This window comes from Trematomus bernacchii, unplaced genomic scaffold (genome assembly GCF_902827165.1).
Source record: "Trematomus bernacchii unplaced genomic scaffold, fTreBer1.1, whole genome shotgun sequence".
NCBI classification, from domain to species: domain Eukaryota; kingdom Metazoa; phylum Chordata; class Actinopteri; order Perciformes; family Nototheniidae; genus Trematomus; species Trematomus bernacchii.
In genome coordinates, this window is record NW_022987651.1 from 160,607 (window position 1) to 175,718 (window position 15,112).

The window sequence follows — 15,112 nt, forward strand, 5'->3', positions numbered from 1 at the left end:
AATACAGAAATATTCAATCTCAGTGCGGCATTTTATTAGATTTTTTTTTTGTAATTGTCCGGATCGAGACCAAGCACCAGTACGTACGTTGGCCGCCATGTCCACCAACTGATCGTCTTCTTTTTAAGACATATCTGGTGTAATCCTCACAAAAAACGTGTAATAGCTACGTTTGTCCACAGGGCAAAACGTAGCTATTACATATCACTTGTTAGACGCTTTTATCCAAAGCGACTTGCATACTCAATACTGTGGGCAATCCCCACAGGAGCTATTTGGGGTGAAGTGTCTCAGGGACACAACGACATGCTGACTGCAGTGGGGTTTCAACCTGTGACCCCTTGATCCCCACACCAATGCACAACCCACACCACACGCCTCCCCATGTATAGTATATTCGCAAATAACCCTGTCAAGACGTGACATGGATACTATATGTTTTCCTATTCATTTCTAATGAGCAGTGTCCGTGTCACGTGATCGCAAACGTTCCCAGTGAGAAGAAAAAAACATGGCGGACACCTCATTTATTTTTTAGTGGAAAATCCTAAATTGTAGGAGAGTTTGGCGTTAAAATGCTTTTTGATTACATTTCTAGCGAGAAGTTAATATTGTACTTTTAGAATCTACGTCCAGTGGATGTGTAGGATCCATAGATTGATAGATATTACGAAGATTATTTGAGCTCCATGTTTTTTTTTACCCAATATCGTATCCAGGTCACGTCTTGAGAGGGTTATTTGTGAATATACTACGTTTTGCCCTGTGGACAAACGGAGCTATTACACGTTTTGTTTTGTGAGACTGGGTTGTGTAATCCATCAACTCCTGAACTTTGTATGCAAGTACAACCCTGTACAAAACACACAGGCATCGATACGTCTACTGATCCTTCACAGTCCTTGAGCAACACTCTACTACTCCTTTCTGGAGACCGCCGATTACAGGGGTCACTGTTTAATGCAATAACTGCTTACACACTTGTTTGTCATCCGGTCCGTTTCATTGTCTCGTTTCTAAATCCTCTTTGTCAGCATTTATTCACACAGAAGTCAAACCTGCTCCAGCCAAAGCTGTGTGGAAGAGCCAGCGACCGTTCAAAGGTTTATTTCCATCCGACAGACACCGTGTAAAACGGTGAGTGGAGAGGGAAGTCTGGGAGGTGACGGCTACTGGATAATAACGGGGTTTCACACAGGATTATTAACACACTCAGAGTTTCTGAAGAGGAAAGCTCCACTGGCCGTTCAGGTTCAGAAAGCAGCAACCTGCCTAAAGACTGGATCAGTGAATCGACAACAGCGAATTTAGATTCAAGAGATCATCTGGTTTTGGATTTGAGAGTTGTTACTCTTATAATGATTTCCCCCAGTCACATGTGCAGGTTAATGTTATGTTTCTGATATATCGCACAAACATGGGAAGATAGTGAAAGAAATCCACTATTTAAAAAAAGACCCTTAACTGTCACACTCACAACTGTATTAAAGAAACCGTGAATCAAGGGGCCAACAACTACTGTAAAAGCCTAAAACAATAATTGGACCCCAAAAAGACGTTATAGTGGCATAAATAATAACAAATGAACAGCTAATGAAGCTCAGCGCAAGTTCAATCAGGAAGACCAAGCTCTTCATTCAGATTACACGTCACCACATTACACTCTCCTTACTCATTAAGTGATCGGGGGCGTCACTCCCCAGCTAACCAATCACTCCTCTCTCCTTACTCATTAAGTGATCGGGGGCGTCACTCCCCAGCTAACCAATCACTCCTCTCTCCTTACTCATTAAGTGATCGGGGGCGTCACTCCCCAGCTAACCAATCACTCCTCTCTCCTTACTCATTAAGTGATCGGGGGCGTCTCTCCCCAGCTAACCAATCTCTCCTCTCTCCATTCTCACAAGCCTATCGTTGCTCCCGCTAATCCCTTTATATCTGCTCTTCCCTCTGTCAGCTGTCATTCCAGGTGACAAAGACGCAACCCTCCTCCACCCCTTTCGCCTCCTGTCTCCTTCAGGACCAAGCTAAACCTTCTCCCTGCAGTCCGGTCCCACCTACTTATCACCACCACCAGTGTCTAGACCCCGGGGGGTTTCATCGGAGCGGTTCTTCCCCTCCTGAATCCTGCAAACTGGGGCCGAATCGCCAAACACCATTTTATTCTCCTGTTATAATTGTGGCAATCATTATTCATTCCTTTATGTGTCCCGGTAATAAATATGTATTCCATACATCAACGTCTCTCCTGATTGAACTTGAGTTATAATGATGACTCTTTATTCTGCAATAATATGCTAAAAAGATGCACAACATAGAAAACTGAGATAAACTATAATATTTAAAATAAATGAAGATGTAATATGTTAATTAACCAATTGCTATTTACCTGAACAATGCATCAACTAAATTATTAGCAGAATACTCCAACTAACCAAAAAATGTTTTTTTTGGATTTTTGGATTATTTATTTTTTCCCCGGTCATTGTATTTTTGGATTAACTTAAAAATAGTTAAAAAAAAGATTATATGGATATATGATAATGATAATAACAATAAGGATAATAATTATAATTATAAATACTATAATAATTGTAATGACTATTATCATAATTATCTTAATTATCATAGTTTATATAAAAATAGGATGAGAAATGAAACTGTCTTGTTATCTGAACGTGGGCTTGTAGGAATTTATTTTTGTATAAAAAAAAAATTATATTATATATATCTATTATTTTATTTTCACCCTGGAAATGGGTGTATGTATATATATGTGTAAATATGTATGTGTATTTATATATAGAATTGTGTTTATCTGTGTGCGTATTTGATTACGGAATTATCCTGCAACTGGATGACTAACAGGAGCTTCCTCTGGATACACGGTGCTTTCCGACCCCCTGCTTCTACTAGTTTTCTTTGTTTTTCGGATGTATAAACTGTTGAAATAGTAGAATAAATAAAAAATAAAAAGCCCAATGTGCATCAAGTTGCAGGAAACCAGTAGAGTTTTCAATACGTTTTTTTATGTTTGTGTTGAAAAGCACTCAACATTGACGTCTGAAATATATTCTGTACAGAGCTCGACTGATCTCATCGTCAGAGGTGGGAAGTAGTGGAGTACAAATGTAGTGGCTGGTTCCTTTAGTCTGAATGTGTGTCTGGTGGCGTGATCATTATTATTTAGAGTCATTGCGTGCCTATTGATTTGAACACGATCCGTGTATCCATCATTTCCTGGTCTTCTCTAAAGAAGAGGGACCAATGAAAACGTTGTCATGTTGCCGTTGTTCAGCATGGAAACATTCATTAGCTAACAATGACATTATTGTTCTATTAATATAAAGGGAGGTCAGGTACTCTTTAAAACAGCTGCTAGTTATGGGTACTTTTTACTGAAGTACATTTCAAAGCCCTCTTTACTTTGACTTGAGGAAAGAAGTTTAGTCAGTACTTCTACTTTGACCAGAGTATTTTCAAACACGATTATCTGTACTTCTACTTGAGTAAAGGATGTGTGGACTTCTACCTTCTCTGCTATCAGGTGATGGAGCACCCGGGATGGAAATAGTGACACTTAGTTCAGGCTTAAATGTCACCGCAGTCTCACATTACAATCATCTTTAGCACGTCATAACGCATCCAGAATAGATCATAATCGCTGCTAAACGGCACGTGACGAGGCGACCACGTCAGTAAAACTGCTGCTATATTTAAATTAAAGAGGGAGCACCTTTAAATATGAGGGGGGTTGGAAATACTGGTTTGTTGCCGTGTTAGTTTCCAATATGAAGATGATTGGGAGTTAAAGGTGACTTTCCCTACAGTTAATGAAGCCTAGTTATACAAATGTATATAAACACTAAGAGGTAACTAAAGCAAGCTTCAACTACCATAAAGCTAGGTAGAAACACAGGTAGAATTATGAGATTAAAGTCTGAATTATGAGAAACGTCAGAATTATGAGAAAAATCTGAATTATGAGATTAAAGTCTGAATTATGAGATTAAAGTCAAGATTATGAGACAAATCTGAATTCTGAGATTAAAGTCGGAATTATGAGATTAAAGTCTGAATTATGAGAAACGTCAGAATTATGAGAAAAATCTGAATTATGAGATTAAAGTCTGAATTATGAGATTAAAGTCAAGATTATGAGACAAATCTGAATTCTGAGATTAAAGTCGGAATTATGAGATTAAAGTCAAGATTATGAGACAAATCTGAATTATGCGATTCAAATCAGATTTTTGAGAAAAAAGTCTGATTGAGTAAAAAAGACTGAATTCTGAGTAAAAAGTGAGAATTATGAGGTTAAAGTCAAGATTATGAGAAAAATCTGAATTATGAAATTAAAGTCTGAATTATGAGATTAAAGTCAGAATTATGAGATTAAAGTCAAAATTATGAGATTAAAGTCGGAATTATGAGAAAAATCAGAATTATGAGATTAAAATCAGAATTATGAGATTAAAATCAGAATTATGAGAAAAATCTGAATTATGAGATTAAATTCAGATTTTTGAGAAAAAAGTGAAAATTATAAGATTAAACTCAAAATTATGAGACAAAAACAACAACTAACCAGAAAGAAAAAAGTCTGAATTATGATTTTAAAGTCAAAATGATGAGACAGAAACAAGGACAAACCGGCATGGCAGAAGGAAGACAGGAAGTAGATCTTAAGGATTATTGGGGAGATGAACACTCCAAATATCAACAACCTGACAGGAACAACTGGAGAAACTCAGGTATAAATACACTCACAGGGTGATTGGAAACAGGTGGGATCAATCAGGGATCAATCAGGGATCAATCAGGGATCAATCAGGGCGGGGCTTACAAATCACAAAGACAGGAAGTAACACCTGACAGAAACAAAAGGGGAGCCTTCTTTCAAAGCTAAAAGCATGATTTAAAATGTGGTTAGTGAAAGAGTGATGCGTTGGGAGTAAACTAACAGTGTTTTACTACAACTAGTGCCTTTATTTGTTTGTATTTTGTATATTTTCAAAACCACAACCTCTTAGTTGCTCCCATTATAAAAAGGTGTTGTTTATGTGGTTTTTATCACAATATATTCCCGAGCAGTCCCTCATGGTGGTTTGAATCGTGGTCTGAGAGAAGTCTGGTTTGTGCAGATCTGTAATCAGCGCTGAGCAGCTGACATCATTCCCAAAGTCTCACATGCCTCTGAAATACAGACGGCATGAGGTCATTTCCCTCATAAAGCCGAGGGGGAGAGAGAGAGAGAGAGAGAGAGAGAGAGAGAGAGAGAGGAGAGAGAGAGAGAGAGAGAGAGAGAGAGAGAGAGAGAGAGAGAGAGAGAGAGAGAGATAGAGAGAGAGAGAGAGAGAGAGAGAGCTAGAGAGAGAGAGAGAGAGAGAGAGAGAGAGAGAGAGAGAGAGAGAGAGAGAGATTACGTAATCAGTATCCAAAAAACCTAATTTAAATAATATCGTACTTTTAAATTGAGTTAGGTGTAATTTAATTCTTAGTGTTTATTTGTCAGATTGTTCCTCTTTCACAATCAATTTATATATATATATATATATATATATATATATATATATATATATATATATATATATATATATTTTACTTTGTTTTTAAAGAAAAAAGTCAGAATTCTGAGATTTAAAGGTCACCTATCATGCTACGAGGCAATAGCATAGGTCTCAGATATATACAAATATATAAAAAACATGTCTATGAAGTGTTTTGCTCAAAATACCAAACAGATCACCCATTCTAGCCATGCCTCATATCCCTCTATTTCACTTCCTGTTTCTAAAGTGCTGATTTGGGGTATAAAGCTTTAAAAATAAAAAGGAGGGGGCTGAGCTCATGCGGGACCCGGCAGCTACTGTCTAAACTAAATGCTGCCGTGATGAAACACCATATCATGGATTATCAAGGATTATTTCTGAAACAGTATGGAGCTCAAAGGCTTTCTCTCTTGCCGGTTATACCACAAGGTGAGTTCCTTTTTATTTCCTGCTTCTTCACACACATGCTCTCCAGTACAGGTTAGCTCTGAGTGTTAGCGATGCTAATGTAAACACAGACCATATTACGTCCAAAACAGTCGGGCATTGTTTCTGATAGCAACGTTTCTGATAGTGCCGTGGGTCCACCACGTGGGTGCCATCCGATATGACGTTTTATTTCCTGACACTTTGTGAGTCTCCTGACACACCGGGGACACATCTTTAAGTAGAAAATACATCAATAAGTGCATTTTGCATGATAGGTCCCCTTTAAGTCTGAATTCTGAGAAAAAAAATCTACATTTTGAGAAGAAACTCAGAATTATAAGAATAAAAATCGGTTTTCTTAGATTAAAGTCAGAATACTAAATGTGTCCCTAATCCTCTTCCGTAGATTACAGTGTTACAATACATTTAGAAATAACGATGGATATATTAAAAGGTAGGTGAATTTCCGTTATGGTTTATATTTACTTACTTTTTTCTTTTTTCACCTGATTTAATAAATAAAATACAGCCATCTTTAATTAACGGATACTAAAAAAAGCATTTGTAAACTATTACTATTCCTACATTTTTATATAAAATAAATCTCCTTTTCTAAGGTTACACTTCACACAAAAAACATCTTACTGTTATTTATTTAGTTTTTATCGCATTGAGGTAATCAATATCAGGTGACTTTTATGTTTTGAGACTCAGATTATGTTACTGATTATATTTTTTGACATGTCTCTAGTTATGTTAACGGATTACATGTTTAAAGTAAAGTCAGGATATCATGAGAGCAACAGACCGCTGCTTTCTTACGTCATCTTTAAGTTTTTACGAGCCATCGAGCGATGATGAATCTCCAGCGGTTTGAGGTCTGCCCACAAACTCTGGAGCATTTCACTGGTTTGTAAAATGACTCAGAATGAGACCGGGACATCCCATCAGTGGCTCAGAAGATTCCCATCAGAGGAACCAATACAGACAGAAATCAATTGACAACTAAAGCATGAAATCACTCCAATCCAAGCACATTAAGATATGTTATACATATCTGTATTACTGTATAATTTTACATTCGGGATCGTTGGAAACGTCATTTCGGTCTCTCTGTCTGTAAACACAAACTGAGTAAGATTGACATTAAAGTTGACTTTGACTTTGATTAAAAACTGAGCAAACAGTTAACAATGTAGAACAGGAAACAAAGGAATCTGCTGAATTTAAGCTCAAATCAAGTCAACATAGAAACTATGGAGAGGATATCTGTGTTATTCTGTCATGGGAACAGACTCAGCTGTGAAACCAAAAACCTCCCTCAGAGATAACTGAACTAACAGAATGATGTCATGACTCCAGTCTTATCATCCGGCCTTCACCACCGGCCTTCAGAAAACTGGAGCAGTTGAAGTCATAATCTGCCACTTTCTAATAAGATGCCATTGTTAGTGTTTCTCAAATCTCAGTGAACACCTGCGGGACATTTGGAAACAACAAATGAGCGAATACGTTACTGAAAAATGCCTTTAGAAAGTTGGAGAATCTATGACGAGGAGAACTGAAGCTAACTTAGACCCCACATAATGTAGTTTTTGTTTAATGTATTTGTCACACTTCTATAATTGTTCATATATATCATTATCGATGGTCAACCCCAAAGGACTACTGCAGGTCTGAACATACTTGTATCTGTTTCATAAGCATTTGAATCCCATCAGCACTTGGTTTGCTAAGCTAATGCACTTGCAAGAATCAAGCTGTTCTGAGTTTGTATCTCCACTGTAGATTGCTCTTAAAAGTCACTTTGGATAAAAGCTTGAGCTAGATGATGGATAATGTCATGTAGTCTTGGTTTTCCTGCAGTCACTTCTACTTTAAGATGTTGCTAAACTGCCTGTAGAAACGCTAAAAAAAGAAAGAAGAATGTCCTTAAATCACAACAATTTACAGTAGCTAGTCATCATACCACTGCCCATCTAAAAGTAATTGAGTAAACAGCAGGTTACGCCCTCTTTGTTAGAAAATACACTGTATATAAGAAGTGGTTTTAGTCACTATGATGTCACCCATTGGTTTGTGGACTACGGCATTTTGGGTAACCATCATTTACAAATTAAACATCATGATGTGTTGAAGAAGATTGGAAGCTAGAGATTAGACCATCAACTCATCAGGAAAATGTTCTCTGAGGTAATAAATCAAGAGAGAAGTAGGAACATTTCCTCATAGACTTCTCTACAATCTGAGGTAATACAGAGAGAGAGAAGTAGGAACATTTCCTCATAGACTTCTATACAATCTGAGGTAATAAAGAGAGAGAGAGAAGTAGGAACATTTCCTCATAGACTTCTCTACAATCTGAGGTAATAAAGAGAGAGAGAAGTAGGAACATTTCCTCATAGACTTCTATACAATCTGAGGTAATAAAGAGAGAGAGAAGTAGGAACATTTCCTCATAGACTTCTCTACAATCTGAGGTAATAAAGAGAGAGAGAAGTAGGAACATTTCCTCATAGACTTCTCTACAATCTGAGGTAATACAGAGAGAGAGAAGTAGGAACATTTCCTCATAGACTTCTCTACAATCTGAGGTAATACAGAGAGAGAGAAGTAGGAACATTTCCTCATAGACTTCTCTACAATCTGAGGTAATAAAGAGAGAGAGAAGTAAGAACATTTCCTCATAGACTTCTCTACAATCTGAGGTAATAAAGAGAGAGAGAAGTAGGAACATTTCCTCATAAACTTCTCTACAATCTGAGGTAATAAAGAGAGAGAGAAGTAGGAACATTTGAATCTTAATAAAGACCCTTTAAAAAGCTTCAGTGACACCTTTCAAACATTGGGTGGAGTAAAAATGACGAATTTGTCCCGAAGACAAAAAGTCACTAAGGGGAATTAAAAAGTTCTCTGGGGATCGTCTTAAAAAAGTAGATTTTCTGTTGTGGTGATGAACCATTGGATACGCCCAAACACAACATTTCTGTTCACATAATGTCCGGAGTAAAAATCATATCATTTGGTTCTTTTAAACGTCCCTAAAGGATTCGTAACAACTGATGGAAAATCCCCTGATCTGGATCATAAATAAAACCCAATCAGAGGTTTGTTGGCCGGCAGCCGATCTGCTAAATTCATAAATTAGACGAATATAAACGGCTTAAACACAAAATAAACTCAACTTTTCACAATCATAATCAGAATCAGGTTTATCACCAGGTAGGTTGACACGTACGAGGAATTTGACTTGGTATCGTGGTGCGTACATAAAAGTGAAACAAAAATGAAAAACACAGATAGAAAACTATTTTAAGAAAACTATAATAACATTAAAGGTGGGGTAGGTAAGTTTGAGAAACCGGCTCGAGATACACTTTTTGTTATATTCCATGGAAAGCTCTTAACATCCCGAAAGCAATGAATATCTGAAGTGCTTTGACAAAAAATCCATAAAAAAATATCATCTGTGGAAGCCGTAGTACAGTAAAAAGCACGACCAATCATTTTAGCCGTGCCGTGCTAAAATGATTGGATGGCCTACCTGCCTGTCAGCCTTCCATCTGTGCACAAACTTATCTCGTGCCCTCATTGGTCATGTGCGCGTTCGAGTGTGTTGGAGGAGGGGCTCTGTAAGGAAGTGGCAGATTTTCTCCGGTTGTGTATTTTCAAATTCTAGCGATCTCGAGCCGGTTTCTCCAAAATTACCTACCCCACCTTTAAATAAAAAAAAATATATATAGCAGTATTTACATTGAAATAGAAAAAAGACAAATTCTGAGAAAAAGTCAAATTCTGAGTAATTTAGAGTAAAATGTTTTAATTCTGACAATAAAGTAAAATATCGAGTAAAAAAGTGAAATTCTGACAAAAAAGTGAAATTTCAAGAAAATAAAGTGAAATCTGAAAAAAAAGTCAAAATCTGAGAAAAAAGTGAAATCTGAGAAAAAAGTGAAATTCTGAGAAAAAAGTGAAATTCTGAGGAAAAAGTGAAATTCTGAAGAAAAAACTAGTGAAGTAATTTCCTCTAAATTCACCAAAAGTGAGCATCCCATCTCTTTTCAGAAGTTACAGAAGTTACATTGGATAAAATGACAGATTTGTGCTGAGCTTTGTGTGTTTTCGGTTAAAAAACAATCCCATATCTGCCTCCCAGAAACTAGGATTGAAAATAACTTGTAATAAAAACATTGGAGGGTTATTAATGGAGAGGAGGGTCCCTGGATATTTGGGCAGAGCAAAGCATGCTGGGTAAAATAACACAACTCCTCTGTTTGGATTTAATGTGGATCAAATGGTCAGATTTTCCATATTTAACTAGAAGAGGACATTACAGTCGCTCTCTTTGTTTTGTACCGTCACTACATGTCTAAATAAACTACTTAACTACACCTCCCAGAAGACATTCAAAAAGTGTAGAAAGATGTATTCAAGCGACCAGATGTCAAAAACATGGAAACAGGAAAACATTCATCATAGTTCATCCTCAGGGGAGCATGAAGAACAAAGCAGCAGCCATCTGTTTACTTCTTTCTCAACACAAATAACACAATTTCGTCACGAAAAACACGTTTTTTCAACTAAAAACACAACAATTTTGTAAGAATGACACTTTATTGGTCAAACAAAGCCTTAAATTAGCTAATGATGTGTAACCATAATGAGAAAGGAACCTCTTCCCGTAACAAATCACTTTTTAAAACCAAAACCCTGAAGTCTCTCTAATCCTTACCAAGTACTTTAAACCCAACCAACTCTCTTAGATCAGATGTGTTTCCCCCGCAGTGCTTCGTAATGTTTTTGAAATGCTATTCTGTCTCCATTACTTCATGCTCTCTGTGTTTTCTGCAGCTACAGATCACAGAAAGTTCCCCGCAGAGCTTTCTGGTTAAAGATCTATGAAGTTAATGTCCTCTAATGCTTCCTGAAACAAGCGTTCACTTCGCTGAGGATGAAGGGACTCATAACTCTGACTCTGACTCGTGAAGGCAGAGACTCATGAGTCACTTTTAGACTCAACATAAACACCTTTGTTCCTGACGGACAGCATGTTGCCCCTTATCGTCAGAGGTGGGAAGTATTGGAGTACAAATACTTCGTTACTGTACTTAAGTACATTTCTGGTATCAGTACTTTACTCCACGACTTATTTTTCAGACAACTTTTTACTTTGACTTCTTACATGTTGAACTCAAATACCTGTACTTTCTACTTCTTACATGTTGAACCCAAATACCTGTACTTTCTACTTCTTACATGTTGAACACAAATACCTGTACTTTCTACTTCTTACATGTTGAACACAAATACCTGTACTTTCTACTTCTCACATTTTGAACACAAATACCTGAACTTTCTACTTCTTACATGTTGAACACAAATACCTGTACTTTCTACTTCTTACATGTTGAACACAAATACCTGTACTTTCTACTTCTTACATGTTGAACACAAATACCTGTACTTTCTACTTCTCACATTTTGAACCCAAATACCTGTACTTTCTACTTCTCACATGTTGAACACAAATACCTGTACTTTCTACTTCTTACATGTTGAACACAAATACCTGTACTTTCTACTTCTCACATGTTGAACACAAATACCTGTACTTTCTACTTCTTACATGTTGAACACAAATACCTGTACTTTCTACTTCTCACATGTTGAACCCAAATACCTGTACTTTCTACTTCTTACATGTTGAACTCAAATACCTGTACTTTCTACTTCTTACATGTTGAACACAAATACCTGTACTTTCTACTTCTTACATGTTGAACACAAATACCTGTACTTTCTACTTCTTACATGTTGAACACAAATACCTGTACTTTCTACTTCTTACATGTTGAACCCAAATACCTGTACTTTCTACTTCTTACATGTTGAACCCAAATACCTGTACTTTCTACTTCTTACATGTTGAACTCAAATACCTGTACTTTCTACTTCTTACATGTTGAACCCAAATACCTGTACTTTCTACTTCTTACATGTTGAACCCAAATACCTGTACTTTCTACTTCTTACATGTTGAACACAAATACCTGTACTTTCTACTTCTTACATGTTGAACACAAATACCTGTACTTTCTACTTCTCACATGTTGAACCCAAATACCTGTACTTTCTACTTCTTACATGTTGAACCCAAATACCTGTACTTTCTACTTCTTACATGTTGAACACAAATACCTGTACTTTCTACTTCTTACATGTTGAACCCAAATACCTGTACTTTCTACTTCTTACATGTTGAACCCAAATACCTGTACTTTCTACTTCTTACATGTTGAACCCAAATACCTGTACTTTCTACTTCTTACATGTTGAACCCAAATACCTGTACTTTCTACTTCTTACATGTTGAACACAAATACCTGTACTTTCTACTTCTTACATGTTGAACACAAATACCTGTACTTTCTACTTCTTACATGTTGAACACAAATACCTGTACTTTCTACTTCTCACATTTTCCAAACAGGCTGGTTCCTTTAGTTTGAATGTGTGTTTGGTGGCGTGATCATTATTATTTAGAGTCATTGCGTGCCTATTGATTTGAACACGATCCGTGTATCCATCATTTCCTGGTCTTCTCTAAAGAAGAGGGACCAATGAAAACGTTGTCATGTTGCCGTTGTTCAGCATGGAAACATTCATTAGCTAACAATGACATTATTGTTCTATTAATATAAAGGGAGGTCAGGTACTCTTTAAAACAGCTGCTAGTTATGGGTACTTTTTACTGAAGTACATTTCAAAGCCCTCTTTACTTTTACTTGAGTAAAGAAGTTTAGTCAGTACTTCTACTTTCACCAGAGTATTTTTAAACACGAGTATCTGTACGTCTACTTGAGGAAAGGATGTGTGTACTCTTGCCCTCTCTGCTTATCGTCCAGATCTCCTCAACTTATTACACTTTATATTCACTTAATTAACACGTTTTATGGACTAAAACAGTCATCGTGTACTTGCTGTTTCTGGGTGTAAACCATGTGTGTTTTTCCTCGCTTAATGCTTTTTGGTTGTTTTTTCCTTCTCCACATTGAAGCTCAATATTTTAGAGGATGTTGTGGATTAAACTCTGGATTTTAAGTTTTCTATATGAATAAAACGAGTGTTGTAAAGTAACTAAGTAGATTTACTCAAGTACTTTACTTAAGTACAATTTGACATACTTTCTGCTCCACTTCAGTTCAGAGGTAAATGGTGTACTTCTACTCCCCTACATGTATTAATACCTTTAGTTACTTCACAGATGTGGATGAATGATGTGAAATATAATCAAGTGTTAAATCAGACTTTAGTTCCACCTGGAGTAAATCCACAAGCTACCCTGCAGTATACAAAGTCATTCAAACTAGCTGCACCTTTACCAGCTTTGAGAACACTTTCATGATCAATCATTATAAAACATATCATATATATTATTCTGAAATGGACCAATCTGCACAATGACTACTTTTACTGTCGCTACTTTCACTATATTTTGATGAGAATACTTTTCTACTTTTACTTGAGGAACATTTTGAATGCAGGACTTTTACTGTAACAGAGTATTCCTACACTCTGGTACTTCTACTTTTACTCAAGTACAAGATCAGAGTACTTCTACTTTTACTCAAGTACAAGATCTGAGTACTTCTACTTTTACTCAAGTACAAGATCTGAGTACTTCTACTTTTACTCAAGTACAAGATCTGAGTACTTCTACTTTTACTACAAGATCTGAGTACTTCTACTTTTACTCAAGTACAAGACCTGAGTACTTCTACTTTTACTCAAGTACAAGATCTGAGTACTTCTACTTTTACTACAAGATATGAGTACTTCTACTTTTACTCAAGTACAATATCTGAGTACTTCTACTTTTACTCAAGTACAAGATCTGAGTACTTCTACTTTTACTCAAGTGCAATATCTGAGTACTTCTACTTTTACTCAAGTACAAGATCTGAGTACTTCTACTTTTACTCAAGTACAAGATCTGAGTACTTCTACTTTTACTCAAGTACAAGATCTGAGTACTTCTACTTTTACTCAAGTACAAGATCTGAGTATTTCTTCCACCAGTAAAATGAATATATTATCACAATATTAATTGTGACTAAAACACAAACAATCTTCAATGTATTTATTATTGTCCTATTTTGCTTTAATGGTAGAATAGAATTTTACATTTGGTGAATGAAATACAATTATATGAATCGAAAAATCACATCAGCAGTTATGAAAATGAAATTCAAATCATTTGGTCAGCTGACTTTTATGTGTAATTTATTGATTGAATTGATCAGAATTGTTTTTGTAATGATCACATTCTTTTTAAATGAATATTGTTCTCTCAGACTTCTAACTGCATATTCACACACAAGACATGACGCTTTTCCACCAACTAACTACACTTTGTTTAACATATGTTCATGAATGAAGTGTTCATTTATAATAAGACTACAATCAGCTGTTAGTGATGACATCAGCTTCTCTTACCTGCTCTCAGCCAATCAGAGGGCACAGATTTTCAGTCCCAAATAAAGTCTCCGGTACTGAAATATTTTCTCTTTTAAATTCCTGTTCACTGTCTTCTCCTCTGAGCAGTGTGTTCTGTGAGCTCCCAGTGAATACAACCAGTTCCTCCTCTTCCTTCTCCTCTCCCTCCTCCTCTTCCTCGGTGACTCTGCTCTATTTTTGACATGTGCTCTCAGTCCGGTTAGCAGCTGAACTGACCAACGCTTTAAAAAACACAACAGCTGACAACCAGCTCCTCCTCCTCCTCATCTTCCTCCTGATTCAAAGTGTTTTAAATGCAAATGTAACTTCCATTTGATCCAAAAACACAAATGATTCTGAAAGAGAAGAGGCTCTATTCTTCTTCTGTGGTGTTCCCTCTCCTGTCGTGTGTTCTATAGATTTTAGTGCATGTTAACGGTCTGCAGAGGCCATTTTATATTCAGTAACATTTATGGATATCAGATGTTTTTAAATATCCATTATGTTCAGTGCATTCAGTTTTAGTGACATCATGGTGCTGATGGAGACTATTTATTTTATTTTAATGGGAAACATCGCCATCTACCTCTCATCATCGTCCCTTCATGAAACTGCAGAAGAAGAAGAAGTATGAT

The 15,112-nt window shown here is 36.5% G+C and overlaps 1 protein-coding gene across 2 annotated transcripts in view; it reads right to left on the reverse strand.

Annotated features, from left to right (window-relative positions):
* LOC117486384 (filamin-A-interacting protein 1) overlaps positions 1 to 14,649 on the reverse strand; it is a 41,849-nt gene extending 27,200 nt beyond the window's left edge. For both annotated transcript variants that reach the window (XM_034134806.1, XM_034134805.1), the window contains exon 1: positions 14,478 to 14,649. The gene's annotated coding sequence lies outside the window, so the exon portion shown is untranslated. The remainder of the gene's footprint in view (positions 1 to 14,477) is intronic.
* Between the last annotated feature and the right edge of the window lie 463 nt (positions 14,650 to 15,112).